Here is a 22,028-nt window from a genome sequence, read left to right as displayed (position 1 = left end):
ATGGTGCTGAGTGTATGGAACAAGCTGCCAGAGGGAGTGATTGAGACGTGTACATTAGTATCAGTTAAGGTGCACATGAATAGGTAGATGCAGGGGCCAGGCTTAATGTGTTCCCTTCGCAGTCCAGTGTAGGAACTCGAAACGTTAAACATTTCTCTTCCCAACTCTGACAGCCAGCCTGCCAGGCTCAGCCAGCATCTTTGCTGTCAGTTGTGGCACCAGTCTTGATCAAGCAATCAAGGGAATGGAATTATTGAGCTTAATAACATCAGCCTTGCAAGCAGACTTGTCCCCGACCATACGCACTCTTTGTCAGACTCAGAAATTGGGTCCAGCTGTTTGGGCACCATGTTGGATTGAACGGTCGGTATCCATGCTGGATTATTCTGTGCCTCAATGCTACATGTTACAAGGAAGATTTTGTTTTAACTGTGGCCTCCTTTGCTAATGTTGAGTTGGTATTAACATTTTGTGGGAGTGTGTTGGATATGATTTTTCATCTCTTCTTAAACGTGGCTGACCTTTGATGACCTTGCTTGGAATGCTGTTAGTGGAAGTTGACACAGGCAAGGATTATTCCGTCAGTATCTTAACACATCAGTTGGAAACCTTTGATCTACAGGCGACTTCTGTGTTATGGCCTTTTGGGTACTGTAAATTCGTCCTTGCAGAACCCTGGAATTGCAACCCAGACCTCTGAAATACTGGATGCATTTGCCCTCAAGAAGGTAATTAGGAAAGCCAGGAGAGGCTGTGAGAAGTGCTTGGCAGGTACAATTAAGGAGAATACTAAGGTGTTCTGTGCATATATCAAGAGCAACATAGATTTCAAGATTATATTAGAGTAATTTCAAAATTATTTAAAAATTGTATAAGGAAAATTCTAGCTGTTCAGTAGCAAAGGCTATGTTCGTGGAAGCATTTCAGTTACTGTGTAGCCTTGCACCGTTGAAGCTCAGAGGGAACTGTGCAGTACAGCTCTGTATCGAGAGCATCCTGAGCAGCTGCATCACTGCCTGGTTCGGAAATTGCACAATCTCGGATCGCAAGACCCTGCAGCGGATAGTGAGGTCAGCTGAGAAGATCATTGGGGTCTCTCTTCCCGCCATTACAGACATTTACACCACATGCTGCACCCACAAAGCTAACAGCATTATGAAGGACCCCACGCATCCCTCACACAAACTCTTCTCCCTCCGGCCATCTGGCAAAAGGTACCGAAGAATTCGGGCTCTCACGACCAGACTGTGCAACAGTTTCTTCCCCCAAACCATCAGACTCCTCAATACTCAGAGTCTTGACCAACATCTGCATCATTTATTATTATATTGTAATTTGTCCTCTACTGTGCCTATTGTCTTGTTTATATAATTATTGTACTGCCCTGCACTGTTTTGTGCACTTTATGTGGTCCTGTGCAGGTCTGTAGTCTAGTGTAGTTTTTATGTTGTTTTATGTAGTCTAGTGTAGCCTTGTGCTGTCTCACATAGTCTAGTTTTGTGTTGTTTCAAGTAACGCCAGGTTCCTGGAGGAACGTTGTTTCGTTTTTACTGTGCATTGTACCAGCAGTTTATGGTCGAAATGACAATAAACTTGACTTGACTCTTCTCCCCCACTTTCCTTCCTGACTTTGCTTTGTTGGCACCTCAGAGAGTTTTGCTAACAGCAATTTTTGTTGGTGTCATTTAACCAAAAGATAACTGGGCTTGTACCTTTGCTGTGCTGCAGTTGCTCAGACTTAACCAGCTATGTTTTGTTGGTTTGTGAAATGCATTCCTTTTTGTTAAAAGGAAAGGAGTTCCATTGTAGCAGCAATGAATGGGAACTGTGACTTGTGGTCAACCCAGTTCTCTTGCATGATGTCGGGGCCAAAGTCCTCTTCTTTAATCGCTTTGCTGCAGATGCTGAAATTATGTGATATCCAACCCATTGTTTGCTCACTTTATAACCTTTGAGTTATAAAGCAGTACTAGTTATTCAATAGCCCCCGTTGAAATGTCTGAGTTTCAAATGGCATTCAGTATCAATTCAAATTGGTTTATTGTTATCTTGTGTACTGAGACATAGTGAAAAGTGTGTTGTGCAAACTGTTCATTCAGATCAGATCATTACACAGTGCATTGAGCTCGAATAAGGTAAAACAATAACAATGCATAATGAAGTATCGCAGTATATTGTCTGTACAAAGATCCAGAGAGCAGGTCACTACACAGTGTATTCAGGTAGATCAATAAGAGAATAAAATATTTAACAGCTACAGAGAAAGTGCAGTGCAGATAAACAAACAGGTGTGAGATCAGCGAATCCAGTGATGCTTTGGTCTCGTCAATGGACGGGCAGAAGAGTGGGCCATGTGGTGATCTCGGTCGTCCTGCTTCCTCGGTAGGATTCCATCCAAAGCCCCAGGAATGTCTGCTCGTTTAAAAAAAAATGTTATGCCTATAAGCAACACACACAAAACGCTGGAGGAACTCAGCAAACCAGGCAGCATCTATGGAGATGAGTGATTTCATCAGGATGATGAAGTGTCTTGGTCCGAAATGTCAACTGTTTATTCTCCTGCATAGATGCTGACCGACCTGCTGCATTCCTCCAGCATGTTGTGTGTGTTGCTCTGGATTTCCAGCATCTGCAGACTTTCTCATGTTTATTATTTTAATAAGCTTTATTCAAAGCTGCATTATAGTCCAGTTTATTTTAACAAGTTACTAATAGTGATAAGCAATCTTTGGATAAAGTGAATTACTGAAATTCAGTTCCCAAATAACTATTAAAATGAGCCAGATATTTAATTACTCAGTTTAAATGAATTTAGGAAATAATGCAGCTATATAATTTGGCTGGTAAATTAACTGTATTTAACTTGACGACCTTAACGCAATTCAAAACAACGTTGTACAATCAAATTGAGGCTCAGACTGAAATACTTTAATTCTTTTTTATGTTTGAACTGCTTTACATTTGGAATTGGTTTATTATGTACATGTACCAAGATACAGTGAGAAGTTTGTCTTGGATACCGTTCATACAGAGCAGATCATTACACCAAGAACTGAGGTAGAACAAGGTAAAACAATAACAGAATGCAGAATGAAGTGTAACTGCTACAGAGAAAGTACAGTGCAGGTAGATAATAAATTGCAAGATCAGCTAATCCATTGATGCTTTGGTCTCAACTGTGGATTGGCAGAAGATCAAGCTACTGATTCTTGCCACCATCAAACTTAAAAGGATCCTATCTACCCCTCTCTCTCCTTCTACCCGCTCAACCATCCCACCCAGAAACATTGTTTTCAGTTTCTTTCACACTGAGTTCCTTGTTCAGGACTTAGTTTCAAACATGAAGGAACTTCCAACTGAGGAATATTTTGAGATTTTTTTTCCTAAGGCCATCTATGAACATCAGGTTTAGGGTTAATGGCTAATAGAAATGGACATCATTTTCAAGATGGTTGGAGGAAAGTATAGGTAGGATGGATATCAAAGGTAATTTTTTTTACACAGAGAGCAGTGGGCCAGAGTTGGTGGTAGGAGCAGACGCGTTAGGGACTTTTAAAAGACTCTTAGATGGACACATGGATGATCAAAAATGGAGAGGGGGCTGTCTGGGAGGGAAGGATTACTTGCTCAGTGCACTTGAGTATTGTGAGCAGTTTTTGGCCCCTTATCAAAAAAGGATGTGCTGGCATTGGAGAGTGTTCAGTGGAGGTTAGTGAGAAATATCCTGGAGATAAAAAGCTTAACTTATGAGGAATGTTTAATGGCTCTGGCTCTGTAGGTGGAGTCTGGATTCTTATTGAAACCCACTGCATATTGAAAGGCCAAGATAGAGTGGACATGGAGAGGATGTTTCCAATAGTTGGGGAGTCTAGGTCCAGACTCAGAATAGGAGAAAACAAATGAGGAGGGATTTCCTTAGCCCATGGAACTGGAACTCATTGCCACAGGCGGATGTGGAGGCCAAGTTATTAGGTGTACAGTATTTAAAACAGAGGTTGATAGACTCTTGATTAGTAATGGTGTCAAAGGTTGCAGAGAAGAATAGGGAATGGGGTTGACAGGGATAATAAATCAGCCATGATGGAATGGTAGAGAAACTCACAGAACACTATAGTACTGTACAGGCACATTGGCCAAGGATGTTGGGCTAAGCTTTTAACCTATTCTAAGATCAATCTAACCCTACCCTCCTACATAGCCCTTCATTTTTCTATCATCTATGTGACTATCTAAGATTTCCTTAAATGCCCCTAAGTATCTGCCTTCACCACCACCTCTGGCAGGGCATTCCATGCACACATCACTCTCTGTATAAAAAAAAACTTACTCCTGTCAATCCCCACTATACTTTCTCCACACCTTAAAATTATGGGGAAAATTCTCTGTCTGTCCACTCTATGCCTCTTGTCATCTTCTACACTGTCGTCACCTCTCATCCTCCTGCTCTCCAAAGAGAAAAGCCCTGGCTCACTCAGGTTATCCTCATAAGACATGCAAACTCTATAGAGTGAGTGGCTTGATCTTGCTCCTAAGTCCTGAGTCTTATTTCTTATGAACCCGAAGCATCAACTGTACATCTTCCTCCACTGGAAGGAAAGTGACCTTCTGAGTTCCTCCAGCACTTTATCTTGTGACAGAATATTCTCTTTACACATGTTAGTAGTAAGTGCAGCCAGTTTTAGTTTTCATCCTTTACGTTGGCTGGGTATCAACTGGTAAAATGATTGCTGAGCAATTCAGAAACACGAGATTCTGCAGATGCTGGAAATCCAGGGTAACACATACAAAGTGCTGGAGGAACTCAGCAGGTCAGGCCACATCTACAGAGGGGTATAAATTGTTGACATTTTGAGCCTAGACCCTTTAGGTTCTGATGAAGGCCATAAGACACAGGAGCAGGATTAGACCATTCAGCCCATCGGGTCTGTTCCATTATTTCACCAAGGCTGATCTATTTCCCTCTCAACCCCATTCTCCAGCCTTCTCCCCATAACTTTTCATGCCCTGACTAATCAAGAGCTTACCTACCTCCATCGTAAATGCACTCAGTGACTCAGCCTCCACAGCCTGTGGCAAAAAAATCCACAGATTCGCCACCCTCTGGCTTAAGAAATTCCTCCCCATCTCTGTTCTGAATGGAATGAAGGGTCTCAGCTCGAAAAATCGACTGTTAATTCTTTTTCGTAGAAGCTGCCTGACCTGCGGATTTCCTCCAGCATTTTTCAGATGTGTTACTGAGCAACACAGTTTCTCTGGGAAAGGCAATACTCTGGGATAGATGCAAGGTTGAATAATGCTGCTACTGTTCATCTCATGGTGTAAAATAATTACTTTGGATCCTGAAAACACTATTATTATAAGCAGTCAAAGTAAATTGAAAGGGAAGATGTCAGTTGGAAAGAGGGAAGTTCAGTATAACCGTCGATGCCGATAACGAATCAGAATGCAGGCACACTTTATGCCCCAGTCATACTTCATTTTACTTGTGCTCAAGGAGAACAGCATGGCCCCTGTCACCACACGGTTCATAGCCAGGACAGAACTGGTTAATCAGTTACAGGTATTGACTGTTTAGTGAACTGTGTGTTGTTGAATTGCTTACTGCTATATCAGTCACCATTCACAATACAGGTGATAAAAGCCAATAGAAACTATAAGCTGACAACCGATGACACTTTGAAGTTAGTAAAGCAATTGTCCTTTAGTCGTTGGGGAGTCCGCATTCCTTCTGTTATGTTCCTGCCTCATCTGCCTGGCATCCACTACTGTGTTAAGGGAAGCAATGTTCTGCTAAGACCTTTCTAGTAAAGGTCTCACTTCAGAGGCCCAACTTGTCCAGGGTGATTAACACGGCTGCAGTCACCCTCACCTGTCTTGTTGCCAGTAAGCAGGGGTGGTTCCAGCAATCTCATGTCAAAGTCTGGGTTAACTACACACCACAATTGTTCTTTAACACTTGCCTAACTGCAAATCCCACACTACATCTTAGTGATGTAATCCAACAATTCAATTCATATTCATAAAAAACGAGAATTCTACGGCTGCTAGAAATTGTATGCAACACACACAAAATGCTGGAGAAACTCAGCAGGTCAAGCAGCATCTATGGATACCAATGAATAGTTGATGTTTTGGGCTGAGACCCTTCATCATGACTAATGAATATTCACACTTAATGTTTTAGGAATAGATTTTTCCTCTCCGTCATCATGTTTCTGAACTGTCCATGAGGATTGTTTTGTTATTTTTAATTTTATACTATTTATTTATTTTGGAATCTATTGTAATTGTTATGTTTTTACATTGTACTACTGCTGCAGAACAACAAATTTCATGACATATCATTCATCCATTTTGTGCCATGTCAAATTCCGTGGGCGATCATGGTCTTTCCATGACCATGATTGTTCTTGGCAAATTTTTCTTCAAAAGTGGTTTGCCATTGCCTTCTTCTGGACTGTGTCTTTACAAGACAGGTAATTCCAACCATTATCAATATTCTCCAGAGGTTGTCTGCCTAGCATCAGTTATGGCATAACCAGGACTTGTGATACGTACCAGCTGCTCCCATGGCTTCTCGTGATCCTGATTGGGGGACTAAGAAGGTGCTACACCTTGCTCAAGAGTGACTTGTAAGCTAGCAGAGGGTTGGAGTGCCTTGCACCTCCTTTGGTATCTCCACCACACCACCCATATAAGTCGATAATAAAGAAACGATTCTGATTCTAGAATGCATGTTCCCTTCTTACCAACTCATCTACCACTGTTATTTGCTCCATTTAAAACTGCAAAATCTTCAATAACCAGTGAAAAGGGTGAGCACTTAAAAATTCCTGAGCATCAACATCTCTGAAGATCTTTCCAGGGCCCAAATATATAGAAGGTATTGAAGTCGATTACTAAGAATGTGGTTTCAGGTATGATAGGACTAGCACAGATAGAGCATTGGCAAGAGGAAAAGTGTGGAATTAAACTTTTTCTGGTTGGCTGTTAATGGCGAGTGGTGTTCCACATGGGCCTGTGTTGGGACCGATTCTTTTTACATTGCATGTCAATTGATGGAATCGATGGCTATGTCACCAAGTTTGTGGATGATATGAAGATAGGTGGAGGGGCAGGTAGTGTTGAGGAAGCAGAGAGGCTACAGAAGGACAGACAGATTAGGAGAATGGGAAAATCGGCGGCAAATAGAATACTATATCAGGAAGTGTGTGGTCATACGCTTTGGTAGAAGAAATGAAAGTGTAGATTATTTTCTAAATGGTGAGAAAATTTGAAGAAATGATGTGCAAAAGGAGTCGGGAGTCCTCGTGCAGGATTCCCTAAAGATTAAATTGCGAGTTGAGTCTGTGGTGAGAAACGCAAAGGCATTCATTTCAAGAGGACCAGACTCCAAAAGCAAGGATGTAATGTTGAACCTTTATGAAGCTCTGGTGAGCCTCATGTGTGGCACCTTGTCAAAGGCCTACTGAACATTCAAATACACAACATCGGCTGGTTCTCCTTTGTCTATCACACGTTATTTTTCAAAGAATTCCATCAGATTTGTCAGGCAAGATTTTCCCTTCAGAAAGCCATGCTGACTACGGACTGTTTCGTTATGAGCCTCCAAGAACCCTGGGACTACATCATTAATAGTCAACTCCAACATCTTCACAACCACTGAGGTCAGACTACCTGGCCTATAGTTTCCCTTCTTCTGCCTCTTTCCCTTCTTGAAGAGTGGAGTTACATTTGCAATTTTCCAGTCTTCCAACACATTCCAGAATCTATTGATTCTTGAAAGATCATTACTAATGCCTCCTCGATCTCTTGGCCACCACTTTCAGAACTCTGGGGTGTACACCATCTGGTCCAGGTGACTTAACTACCTTCAAATCTTTCAATTTCCCAAGAAACTTATCTCCAATAATGGTAACTTTTTAACACTTCATGCCCCGACACCTAGAACCCACACCATACTGCTGGAGTCTTACACTGTGAAGACTGCCATTGCATTGTCCCCCGTTACAACCTCTGCAGCAGTCTGATATCCACTCTCAGCTCTCTTTATGTATCTTATAGAAACTTATAGTATCCTCCTTTAAAAGATGAACTTGCAGCACAGTTGCAGATTGGCAGGTATGATGTTGTTCCAGCTCCAACTCCTCAATGTAGTTTGTTAAAAAAACTGCAGCTCGATGCACTTCTCATGGTTGTAGTTGTCATGGATACTGGAGGTCTCCCTGATTTCCTGCATCCTGCAGGAGGAGCATTTCACTGTCCTGCCTTCATCCCTACTGTCCCCAGATGAACAGATGTAAAGAGAACGACAAAACTTGAGCTTTCCTTTGTGTTCTCTGAGTAAGGTCTGTCTTCGGTGAAACCTTGAAGAGCTAAGGCCTCAAGATCACTGCTCTGACTCCATGCTCTCGGACAACGGCCACTGCGCTTGCCCCCGTCGTCCTTTAATTTGCTCTTGCTAATCGATCCCAGATGTTGAATGGTCACTGGTCAAAGCCCTTTATGTTGCCACAACCTCCTGCTGATGCCTTTTATCCTCAGACTGTGGACCTGATTGAAGTCCCCTCCTCTCCAAACTTCTGAAATCCGGATTGGCCGCTGGTCAAAGCTCTATCGTCTCAGGAAGCATGTGCTAAGTACACTGCAGATGCTGTTGTCAAATCAACACGTACAAACAAGCTGGATGAACTCAGCAGGTCGGGCAGCATCAGTTGAAATGAGCAGTCAATGTTTCGGGCCAAGACCCTTCATCAGGACTGAAGAAGGAGGGGGCAGGGGTCCAATAAAGAAGGTGGGGGGAGGGTGGAAGGTGCCAGGTGAAAAACCAATCAGAAGAAAGGTCAAGGGGTGGGGGAGGGGAAGCAGGGGAAGGGATAGGCAGGAAAGGTGAAGAAAGAATTTGTTGCCACAGTCAGCCATGTCATTGGGTATATTTAAAGTAGGGGTTGATAGATTTTTGATTGGCCAGGGCGTGAAGGGTTATGGGGAGATGGTAGGAGGTAGCGACTGAGAAAGAAATGGATCAGCCGTGATGAAATGGCAAAGCAGTATCTTATGGTATCAAGCAGAATTAGGCCATTTGGCCCATTGAGTCTGCTCCACCATTCAGTCATGGCTGATCCTTTTTTTCCCTCCTCACCTGACCTTCTCCCAGTAACGTTTGATCCCGTGACCTCTTGAAATGAATGCTAACATTGCATTTGCCTTCCTCACCACTAACTCAGCCTGCCAGTTGACCTTTAGGATGTTCTGCACAAGGTCTCCCAGGTCCCTTTCCATCTCAGATTTTTGGATTTTCTCTTCATATAGAAAATAGTCTGCACATTTATTTCTCCTACCAAAGTGCATGACCATGTATTTTCCAACATTGTATTTGCCGCTTTCTTGTCCATTCTCCTAATCTGTCCAAGTCCTTCTGCATCCTACCTGTTTCCTCAACACTATCTGCCTCTCCACCAGTCTCTGTATCATCTTCAAGCTTGGTGACAAAGCCACCTATTCCATTATCTAAATTATTCATATATGGCATAAAAAGAAGTGGTTTCAACACTGAACCCTGTGGAACACCACTAGTCACTGGCAGTCAACCAGAAAAGGATCTTTTTAATCCCACTTGCTGCCTTCTACCAATCAGCCAATGCTCTAACCATGCTAGTAACTTAACTGTAATACCATGGGCTCTTAACTTGGTAAGCAGCCTCATGTGTGGCACTTTGTCAAAGGCCTTCTGAAAATCCAAATATACAACATTCACTGCATCCACTTTATCTGACCTGCTTGTAATCTCCTCAAAGAATTCCAGCAGGTTTGACAGGCAAGATTTTCCCTTAAGGAAGCTATGCTGACTTTGTCCTATCTTGTCCTGTGCCACCAAGTACTCCATAACTTCGTCCTTAACAATTGACTCCAACATCTTCCCAACCACTGAGGTCAGGCTAACTGGTCGATAATTTCTTTTCTGCTGCCTTCCTCCTTTTTTAAGAGTGGAGTGACATTTGCAAATTTCCACTCCTCTGAAAGACCATTACTAATGCCTCCACAATGTCTGTTGCTGCCTCTTTGAGAACTCTAGGGTGCAGTTCAGCTGGTCTGGGTGACTTATGTCCCCTCAGGTCTTTCATCTTTTTCTGCACCTTCTCCCTTATAATAGTAACTGCACTCACTTCTCTTTCCTCAACCCGTCAACATCCAGCACACTGCAAGTGTCTTCCACAGTGAAGACTGATGCAAAATACTCATTTAGTTCATCTGCCATCTCCTTGTTCCCCATTATTACTTCTCTGGCCTCATTTTGTAGTGGCCCTATATTCACTGTCATTTCTCTTTTATTTTTGATATGCTTGAAAAGGCTTTGTTATCCACTTTGATATAGTTTGCTAGCTTGGCTTTCATATTTAATCATTTCCCTTCTAACGATTCTTTTAGTTGCTGTCTGTAGGTTTTCAAAAGCTTCCCAATCCTCTGTCTTCCTGTTAATTTTTGCTTTGTTGTGTGCTTTTGTTTTTACGTTAGTTTTGACTACCCTTGTCAGCCACAGTTGTACTATTTTGCAACTTGGATATTTCACTTTTGGAATATATCTATCCTGCCCCTTCCCCATTTTTCCCAGAGACTCAAACCTTCGCTGCTCTCCTTCCAATTTACTTTGGCCAACCCCTCTCTCATACCACTGTAATTTCTTTTACTCCACTGAAATACTGATACGTCAGACTTTACTTTCTCCCTATCAAATTTCAAGATGAACTCAATCATATTGTGATCACTGGTTCCTAAGGGTTATTTTATCTTAAGCTCCCTAATCACCTCTGATTCATTACTTAACACCCAAACCACTATAGCTGATCCCCTAGTAGGCTCAACGACAAACTGCTCTAAAAAGCCATCTCAAAGCCATTCAACAAATTCACTCTCTTGAGATCCATTACCAACCTGATTTTTCCAATCGACCTCCATGTTGAAATCTCCCATGACTGTCATAACATTGACCTGTGTTACTTCCCGTTGTAATCTTTAGACCACATTCCAACTACTATTTGGAGTCCAGTATATAACTGCCATCAGAGTTCTTTTACCCTTGCAGTTTCTTAACTCAACCTACAAGGATTCAACATCTTCTGATCTTTCAAATACTTTGATGCCATTCTTTACCAGCAGAGCTCTGACACCTCTGCCTACCTTCCTATCCCTCTGATACAATGTGCAACCTTGGACATTCAGCTACCAACTACAACCATCCTTCAGCCACGACTCAGTGATGGCCACAACATACCTGACAATTTGTAAAAGTGCAACAAGATCATCCACCTTATTTCTTATATTCCGTGCAATGAGATATAACACTTTGAGTTCTGTATTTGCTACCCTTTTTGATTCCTCATTCCTAATGCACTGATACTCACCCTGCAGGTTACAATTTCGTCCTATCATCTGCCTGCCCTTCCTAGCAATCTAACTGCATGCAATCTTTGCTTTTTTCACCATTCATCCTATCCTGAGTCCCTTTGCTCCAGTTCCCACCCCCCTGCCAAATTAGTTTAAACTCTCCCTAACAAACCTGCCTGTGAGAATATTGGTTCCCCTCAGGTTCAAATGCAACCTGTCCCTCTTGTACAGGTCATATTCCCTCAGAAGAGATCCTAATGGTCCAAGAACCCGAAGCCCTGCCTCCTGCACCAACTTCTCAGCCACGCATTTATCTGTGAAATCATCCTGTTTCTACCCTCACTGGCACATGGCACAGAAATGACTACTCTGGAGCTTCTGCTTCGCAGTTTTCTGCCTGGCTCGCTAAATTCTCTCTTCAGGACCTCATTGCTTTTCCTTCCTATGTGATTGGTACCAATATGTAGCAAGACGTTTGGCTGCTCTCCCTCCCTCTCCAAAATGCTGTGGGCACGATCCAAGATGTCCCTGACCCTGGCACGTGGGAGGCAACATACCATTCAGGTGTCCTGCTCATGTCCACAGTTTCTCTTGATTATTGAGTCCCCTATCACTGCCACCTCTCTCTTTTCCCTCTTTCCATTCTGCACCTCAGACACATGCTCAGTTCCAGTAACACAGTCTCCATGGCATCCCCCCGGGAGGTCATCCCCCACAACAGTATCCAAAATGGCATACTTATTATTGAGGGAAGTGTCTGCAGGGTTGCTCTGCACTCACTGCCTATTCACCTTCCCATTTCTTCTCCTGACAGTCACCCAGCTACCCGGCTCCTGCAACTTAGAAGTGACTGCATCCCTGTAATTCCGTTCAATGATCTTTTCACTCTTCCATAAAGGCTGAAGGTCATCCAGCTGCTGCTCCAGATCCCTAACACTGTCCTCAAGGAGCTGCAGGCGGATGCTCTTCACGCAGATATAGTTCCCCGGGAGACTCTGGGACTCCCTGGACTCCAACATCCGGCATGAAGAACACACAATGGCCATAAAAAATACACTTAACAGAAACTTACCCAGAGCCAACAGCTCTTCCAAGCCAAAGCCTTCTTTGAGCCAAGACTGAAACTCCCATTCTCACCACTGACCCACTCTCAACAATGGCCACTCCGCTTGTTCCCTCTGTGCTGCGTAGGAGAGAAGTGTTCAATTGATCTTGGAGTAGGTTAAAAGGTCAGCATCGTATTGTGGGCTGAAAGGTCTGCACTGTGCTGTACTGTTCAATGTTCTGTGTTTTAATCTTTTGAAAGTAATTTATGCAATATCATTTATTTTGTTTACATTAATATTCCTAAATACTGTGAGGGAGATGGTTTAAAGTCATATGACATAAGCAGATGGGGAAAATCAGGTTGTAGCTAGATTCCAGGAGAGGGAATTTCTAGAGTGCCTACAAAATGCCCTGTTAGAGCAGCTCGTGGTTGAGCCTACAAAGAGGGTCAGTTATTCTGGATTTAGTGTTGTGCAATGAACCAGAATTTATTAGAGAGCTTAAGGTAAAAGAAGGGGAAAGTGATCAAATCACCCTGAAATTGAAGAAGAGACTGAAGTCACATGTATCAGTGTTACTGTGGAGCTAATAGGGTTACAAAGGCAGGAAAGGGGAGATGGCCAGAATTGATTGGAAAAGAACACTGGCAGGGATGACGGCAGAGCAGCAATGGCTGGAATTTCCAGAAACAGTTTGGAAGGCACGGGATATATACGTACATTCTAAAGGAATGATGACATAACTGTGACTGACAAGAGAAGTCAAAGCCAACATAAAAGCCAAAAAGAGGGCATATGGGTACCAAACATTTCTTCAGATACATAATGTGTCAGAGAGGGGTGTGAGTGGATATCGGACCGTTGGAAAACAATGCTGAAGAGGTAGTAATGGAGGACAAGGAAATGGTGGATGAATTGAATGAGTATTGTGCATCAGTCTTCATTGTGAAAGAAACTAGCAGTATGGTAGAAGTTCCAGGTGTCAGGAGCCAAGAAGTGTGTGGATTTACCATAACTAGAGAGAGGGTTCGTGGGAAACTGAAAGGTCTGTAGGTGGATGTCAACTGGACCAGATGGTATACATCCTAGTTCTGAAAGAGGTGGGTGAAGAGATTGTGGAGCCATTAATAATGATCATTCAAGAATCGCTAGATTCTGGAATGGTTCTGGAAGAGTAGAAAATCAGAACTGTCACTGCACTCTTCAAGAAGGAAGAGAGGCAGAAGATAGGGTAGTTAGTTTGACAAGATGCCACAGATAAGGCACTTAACAAGCTTATAAGCCAGTGGTATTACAGAAAATATTCTAGCTTGGATAAAGCAGTGGCTGATTGGCAGGAGGCAGAGAGTGGGGGAGAAAAGGAACCCTTCTCTGCTTGGCTGCCAGAGACTAATGGTATTCCACAGAGGCCTATGTTAGGACCAAATCTTTTTCCCTTGTATATCAATGATTTGGTTGATGGAATTAATGACTTTGTTGCAAAGTTTGAAGATAATATAAAGATAGGTGGAGGGGCAGGTAGTTTTGAGGAAGTAGAGAGACTGCAGAAGGACTTAGACAGAATAGAGAAATGGACAAAGAAGTGGTGGATGGAATACAGTGTCGGAAAATGTACGGTCATACACTTTGATAGAAGAAATGAAAGGGTTAATTGTTTTCTAAATAGAGAGAAAGTCCAAAATAACTTGGTGCAAAGGATCTTTAGGAGTCCTTGTGCTGGATTCCCTGAAGGTTAGTTTGCAGGTTGAGTCTGGGGAGGAAGGCAAATACAATGTTAAAAGCAATATACAAATTTATAAAGCACTGGTAAGGCCTCATTTGGAGTATTGTGGGCAGTCTGGGTCCTTTATCTTAGAAAGCATGTGCTGAAACTGGAGAGGGTTAAAAGGAGGTTCATGAAAATGATTCCGGAATTGAATGGCTTGTCATATGGAAAGTGTTTGATGGTTCTGGGCCTGTATTCGCAGGAATTCAGATGAATGAGGAGTGACCTCATTGAAACCTATTAAATAGTAAAAGACCTTGATACAGTGAGTAAGGAGAGGATGTGACCTATGGTGGGAGGGTCTAGGACCAGAGGACACAGTCTCAGAATAGAGGGGTGTCCTTTTAAAACAGAGATGTGGAGAAATTTCTTTAGCCAGAGAGTAGTGAATCTGTGGAATTTGTTGCCACAGGCAGCAGTGGAGGCCAAGTCTTTTTGTATATTTAAGGCAGAGATTGATAGATTCTTGATTGATCAGGGAATGAAGGGATACGGGGAGAAGGCAGGAAATTGGGGCTGAGAGGAAAATTGGATCAACCATAATGAAATGGTGGAGCAGACTCGATAGGCCAAATGGCCTAATTCTGCTCTTATGTCTTATGGTCTTATGGTTTTAACATTTTGATTCAGTTTTAAAAGCTGGAAATAAAAGAGAGCTAAGATCCAAAGAAAACCATCTGCTTCAGCAGTCCCGGCCAGTACAAGTCCAATCTGACAGCGTTTGATGGTGAAGTGAACCATTTGACCAGGCTGTCACAGAGACTGCTGCCCATCATCACTCTAACGTCGGGCAATAACAAAAATTTGGATTTTGATTTACCAGTGCTGCCCACGTTGAGAACTTTAGAAACATCTGATTCTGTTGTCAGCTGGCTTCTGTTAAAGAACATGAGTAGAAATGAGTCATGTTAATGGATAGGGGAGAGTAAAATTTAAGCTGAATGGAGTCTGTATTTTTTGACATTCAAGTGATAGCTATCTGCAGAGGTCTTTGAAGAATTTAAATATGCACATAGTAGGTACTTTACTATTTACCTCCTGGACCTAATAAAGTGGCCTCTGAGTGGTCTTCTGCTGCTGTAGCCCATCTACCTCAAGGTTTGATGTGTTGTGCATTCAGAGATGCTCTTCTGCACACCGCTGTTGTAACAAGTGGTCATGGGAGTTACTGTCACCTTCCTGTTGGATTGAACCGGTCTGGCCATTCTCCCCTGACCTCTCTCATTAGCAAGGTGTTTCACCCGTAGAATTACCACTCACAGGATTTTTTTTTTGTTTGTTTTATGCGCTATTCCCTGTATCTAGACAGTTATGAGTGAACATCCCAGGACAGCAGCAGTTTCTGAGGTACTCAAACCACCTTGTCTGGGACCGACAGTCAATCCACAGGCAAAGTCACTTAGATTACATTTTTCTACATTCTGATGTTTTATCTGAACAACAACTGAACTTCTTGGTCGTGTTTGCATGCTTTTATGCATTGAATTACTGCAACATGATGTACTGATTAGGAAATTGGCATTGATGTACAGGTGTACCTAATAAAGTGGCCACTGTGTGTATAATTCAGTATGGGATATAATTGCAGTTTTTTTTCTATTGCAGTACATTGTATAATAACATTCCACTCGATAGGTTTTAAGAAAAATATTAAACGCCCATGTAGTGGTTTGTGTCTGGAATTTTCGGTTTGTGTAATAACTGTCTATATTTTGATTTCTATTGGAACTTGTATTTTAGCACATTGTAGTTTAAAGCTGTCAGGATCAGAATCAGTTTTATTATCACTGACATATATAAGAAAGCTCTTGTTCTGTGGCAGCACTGTAATGCAAAACATAAAATTGCTTTAGGCCACAATAAATAATGAAATAAACCATGAAAAAGTGGAATAGTGAAGTCATGTTCATGGTTCATCGGCCATCAGAAACCTGATGGTGGGGGGGGGAAGAAGCTGTTTCTAATATGTTGAGTGGGGGTCTTCAGCCTCCTTTGCCTCCTCCCAAAAGGTGGTAATGGGAAGAGGGTATATACCAGATCAACCTTATCCTGATTTCCTACAATAATTTGGAGCAATGGTAAGCCTTCTTTGTCTGGGACATTGTGGACACTCCCCACCCTGCAAACTGCCTTTTCCAAAAGCTCCCTTCTGGAAATCGCTATAGGGCTGCTGAGAAGAAGTCATCACCCTGCCACAGTGGTGTCAAGAAAACAACCTTTCCCTCAATGTTGCAAAAACAAAGGAGCTGGTTGTGAACTACAGGAGGAATGGAGACAGGCTAACCCCTATTGACGTCAATGGATCTGGGGTTGAGAGGGTGAACAGCTTTAAGTTCCTTGGCATAAACATCATCGAGGGCCTCATGTGGTCTGTACACACCAGCTGTGTGGTGAAAAAGGGGAAAAGAGCATCTCTTCCACCTCAGACAGTTGAAGAAGTTTGGTATGGGCCTCAAAACCCCAAAAGCTTTCTACTGGGGCACAATTGAGAGCATCTTGACTGGCTGCATCACTGCCTGGTATGGAAATTGTACTTCCCTCAATCTCAGGGCTCTGCAGAGAGTGGTGCAGACAGCCCAATGCATCTGTAGACGTGAACTTCCCACTATTCAGGACATTTACAAAGACAAGTGTGTAAAGGGGGCCTGAAGGATCACTGGGGACCCGAGTCACCCCAACTGCAATCTATTCCAGCTGTTACCATCCGGGAAACGGTACCGCAGCATAAAAGCCAGGACCAACAGGCTCTGGGACAGCTTCTTCCACCAGGCCGTCAGACTGATTAACTCATGCTGATGCAACTATATCTCTATGCTATATTGACTATCCTGTTACTATAAATTGCACGTTGCACATTTAGACGAGACGTAACGTCAAGATTTTTACTCCGTGTATTTGAAGGGTATGAGTAATAAAGTCAATTCAATTCAGTTCAAAACAAAACCTTCACACTATCTTAGAAGTCTCTTCCTGGAGACGGTGAATGTGATCAATCAGTCTAGTTGACACCACTCCCCACTCCCTCTATCTCTTACCCTTCTCACTGCACTGTAAACATTTTAAACCACTTGTCATAAAGCTGTTTACATTGTAAATACATACTGGTATCAATGCACATTTTATTCCACGTCCATACTTTAACCTCTAACTTTATCTTGATATAATTATTTATAATTGTTGAATGCCGTTTTGCATTGCACGGCTCACCCTGACCGACACACCTCAGCAAATTCCGAACAAGTAACTGTATATGGTGAATGAAATTGATCTGTGACCTTTGAGCCAAGGGCTGCACAGTAATGCAGGGGTTGGCATAATGGTATTAAAGCACAAGTGACCTGAATTCTGTTCCTGCTGCTGTCTGTAAGGAGTTTGTACGGTCTCCCCATTGCCATGTGGGTTTCCTCCGGGAGCTCAGGTTTCCTCCCACAGTCCACACACATTGGGGTTTCATAGGTCACATGCGTGTAACTGAGCAGCACAGGCTTGTTGGGCTGGAAGAACCTGTTACTGTACTGTATTTCTAAACAAAATAAAACAAATTTCTATACAATTCAGTGATGTTCTTTTCTGGTATGTCAGGAATTAGAGAATGATTAAGTATCAGTGAACCCTGGTAACACTGAAAGTTTATTTTTCCCCAAGGTTGTGCCCGGAGAACAATTATGCATCAATGTTTAAATGTCATGGAATTTTAACATTGTCCTTTTTTAAGAAAATGCTTCTGTTTGGTCTTTTATATTGCTTGCTTGACTTTCCTGCACAAACTTGTTTCAAATAGATTGCAGAAAACTGAGTGGTTCTGTCTGAATGCATGGCAGTTTTCAGCAGGTAATCCTCTGGGTAAGAGTGAGTGAGTGAGTGTGTATGTGTGTGTGTATGTGTGCGCGCGCAGAGAGAGTTAATCATGCTAAAAGCAGTCAGTGGGTGCTTGGAAAGCACTTGATCCCTGTTTATCAGAGAGCAACTTCAATAAATAGGCTTGTCTTTTCACATTATTACTTTCCACATGTGTTGGTGCGTGGCCAAGCGGCTAAGGTGTTGGTCTAGTGATCTGAAGGTCGCTAGTTCGAGCCTCAGCTGAGGCAGCGTGTTGTGTCCTTGAGCAAGGCGCTTAACCACACATTGCACTGCGATGACACCGGTGCCAAACTGTATTGGCTTAGTGTCCCTCTCTTGGACAACATTGGTGGCGTGGTGAGGGGAGACTTGCAACATGGGCAACTGCCGGTCTCCCATATCATCGAAATCGATGGACAGCCAAAGAAGAAGAAGAAGACTTTCCACATAGTGACAAGAGGGAGTTCAGGGAGGATGTGAAACTGGCAGCATGGTAGGGTAGTAGTTAATGCAACACTTGGTAGCACCAGCAATTGGGGTTCAATGTCCGCTGCTGTCTGCGAGGAGCTTGTATGTTCTCCCTGTGATTGCATGGATTCCCTCCATGTGCTTCAGTTTCCTTCCAGATCCCAAAGACGTATGATTTGGACTTTGTAAATAATGGGCTCCATAGGAGGGAAGGGTATATAAGAGGAGACGCTGAGGATGGTGTAACGTGGTGTCCATACTGTGTTGGAAGCTGGCCCCTCTTGTTGGTGCTGCCATCCTGTGTTCGGTCAGTGTAATGACAACCTGGGTTGTATGTGAGCGTACGTTTGCCTGTGCGAGCTACTTGTTCTTGCCAATAACACTCGTGCACCATCAATTTACAGAGTATCACTCAGGGACTTGGGCTGTTTTTGTTTTTGTGTGACTGTATACTTACTGATATCTTATATGTGCTTGCTATCATATGTGCTATATGTGCCTTGTGCTGTGTGTGTGTGTTTTGCACTTTGGCCCCAGAGGAATGATGTTTCATTTAACGATATTCATGTAGTATTGAATGATAATTAAACAAACTTGAACTTGAAGGGTTAGATTGATCATAATGTTTATATGGGCCAACAAAGCTTTGTGGGCTGAAGGGCCTATACTGTTCTGTGTTTTGTTCTAATACTCTGTGATCAAGTTTGTGGTGATCAATCTTCATGTCTCCTGTGGCTCATTGCCAGTTTTTCTCTAACAGTCCTGGGAAACATTTTGGATTAGTTTGCAACGTTAAATATACTCATTATCAGCCACGATTCCTTTGAAAGCACTTATGGACTGCTGATAATTTCTGCATATTTGATTCAGCTCCAGCCCAGAAACGTGGGCACAAGGATCTGTATAAGATTGGGAGGGAACTCCCAGAATTGCAGAGTTAACTTTTGGATGAGAGGGTAAACAGCCATGCAACCTGTGTTCCCAGCTACCAGAGCACCATGTGAAAGAAGGGCAAGCAAGCTATTCCTGTTTTTTTTGTCGACTCTTGCAGTGTGACTCATGCCACAACCTGTTGGTCTGAATTTCTGGAATAATATGGGAAAAACAAACATATTCCTTGCAGCGTTTTGCAGAGCTTTACTTGTGGAATTGACCTGATTTTTGCGTTGGTTGTTTACAGGGCACCATCAGTTATCAGGTCCCGTTCCTTTCAAAGTATTTTACAGTAATTCATAGAGAAACAACTTCCAAAGCCAGACAGTGAAAAAATGTCAAAGCTGGGCTAATGGCCTAAGAAAATGGAATGCAGTGAAATGAAAGAGAAAATTGGCAGCTGGGGGTTGGCTGCTTGTTTGTTCCCCAAGTTAGATCGCAAACGTTTTGACACCAGTCGAGGTGCTTAATTGCGCATTAGTGAAGTCTCCTCAACATTTGCGACCTAACCTTCAGGCTCAGCGAACAGTCCTACAAACAATGGACTATAGCTGAATAAATTCTTCTCTGCCTTCCTGCCGTGTACAGGAATTGATTATAACCAACATTTCAATGACAAACTTTGTCATTTTCATCAGGGATGATGCCTGGGTATGTCTAGTCCAGTGGTATTTGTACCCTCATTGTCCATCCCTCCTGATTGGTTAGTCCTCATCCAATCAGGTTTCCACTCTCTCGCTTTGTTTGCAATCGAAGTCCAGTTTATATGTTAACCCCTTCATTCCTGGAATCATCCTCACGACCCTCCTCTGGACTCTCTCCAATGACAACACATCCTTTTTGAGATATGGGGCCCAAAACTGTTGACAATACTCCCAAGTGCGGCCTGACTAGTTCTCGTAAAGCTTCAACATTATCTCCTTATTTTTATATTCTATTCCCTTTGAAATAAATGCCAACATTGCATTTGCCTTCTTTACCACAGACTCAACTTGCAAATTAACCTTCTGGGGTCTTGCACAAGGACTCACAAGTCCCTTTGCAGTTCTACTGTTTGGATTTTCTCCCCATTTAGATAATAGTCCGCACTATTGCTTCCTTTACCAAAATGCATTATCATACATTTCCCAATACAGTTTTCCATCTGCCACTTTTTTACCCATTCTTCCAATCTGTCTAAGTCCTGTTGCAATCACATTGCTTCCTGAGTACTACCCATCCCTCCACCTATCTGTGTATCATCTACAACCTTTGCCACAAAGCCATCAATTTGTTACCATATATGGCCTTGGCTTTTATGCAGTCTTTAATTTCTCTTGTCACCCACAGTTGCCTTCCCCGCCACTTGAGAACACTTTCTTCAGTGGGTCCTATTGATCCTGCACCTTGTGAACTATTCCCAGAATCTGCAGCCACATTTGTTCTGCCGTCATCCCTGCCAATATCCTCCTCCAATCCACCTGGGCAAGCTCCTCTCTCATGCTTCTATAATTCACTTTATTCCGTTGCAACACTGATACATCTGACTTATGTTTCTCCCTCTCAAACTGCAGTATGAATTCAATCACATTATGATCAGTGTTTCCTAAGGGTTCCTTTACAATAAGCTGACTAATAAAGAACACCCAATCTAAGATAACCTTCCCTCTGCTAGGGTCAAGCACAAGCCTCTCTGAAAAGCCATCTTTATGGCATCAATAGGCATTCAACAAATACAGTACCCTCTCTTGCGATCTGACACTAACCTGATTTTCCCAATCAGGTATATTGAAGAACCCCATTACAATTGCAACGTTTCCCTTATTACGTGCCTTTTCAATCTCCCTTTGCAATCTCAACCCCACATCTTATCTAGTATTTGGAGGCCTGTGTATGATTCCTGTAATGGTTTTATTACCCTTGCAGTTTCTTAACTCTGTGCACGATTCGACGTTCTCTGACTATGTCACCTCTTTCTAAAGATGGTAATTCCATCTCTTACCAACAGAGCCACACCACCGACAATGCCTTCCTGCCTGTCCTGTATATTCTTTCAAGTTAAATTCCCAACTATGACCTCCTTTCAGCCACAACTCAATGATGCCCACATCATACCAACCAATCTCCAATTGCGCTGTAAGTTCATCCACCTTATTCCGAATGCTACACACATTTAAATACAGCACCTTGAGTCCTGCATTCTTTGCCCTTATGAATATTGCTTCTGTGGTACAACTTAACTCTTTGCTCTTTCTGCAGTTGTACCCAATCATTGGCTTCTCCTTCCTTACATTCATATTACATTTAACACCATCTACTTGTAAGCCTGCTGGCTCATCCTCAGCTCTTCCATATTGGTTCCCATCCCCTGGCCATATTAGTTTAAACCACTCCCAACAGCTGTAGCAAACCTGCTGGCAAGGATATTGGTCCCCCTTGGAGTCAAGTGCAACCCGTCCTTTTTGTACAGGTCGCACACCTAATTGGAAACAAAGCCAAAGAGAAACTTCCAGAAGTGGCTTTATGATAGTAAAGTCCAAACCCAGAGCACAATTACATTAATATTTCCAATTAATCATTAACACACTGTCAGCTTCGCAAAAAGTGAAATG

At 42.7% G+C, this 22,028-nt stretch overlaps 1 protein-coding gene across 12 annotated transcripts in view; it reads left to right on the top strand.

Annotated features, from left to right (window-relative positions):
- Nucleotides 1-22,028, top strand: part of LOC132378242 (thyroid hormone receptor beta) — a 220,174-nt gene that overhangs the window by 19,015 nt on the left and 179,131 nt on the right. The window lies entirely within an intron of this gene.

Source organism: Hypanus sabinus, chromosome 20, assembly GCF_030144855.1.
Source record: "Hypanus sabinus isolate sHypSab1 chromosome 20, sHypSab1.hap1, whole genome shotgun sequence".
In the NCBI taxonomy this organism is placed as follows: domain Eukaryota; kingdom Metazoa; phylum Chordata; class Chondrichthyes; order Myliobatiformes; family Dasyatidae; genus Hypanus; species Hypanus sabinus.
Note: the sequence above shows the minus strand (reverse complement) of the source record. Positions and strands in the feature narration are given on the sequence as shown.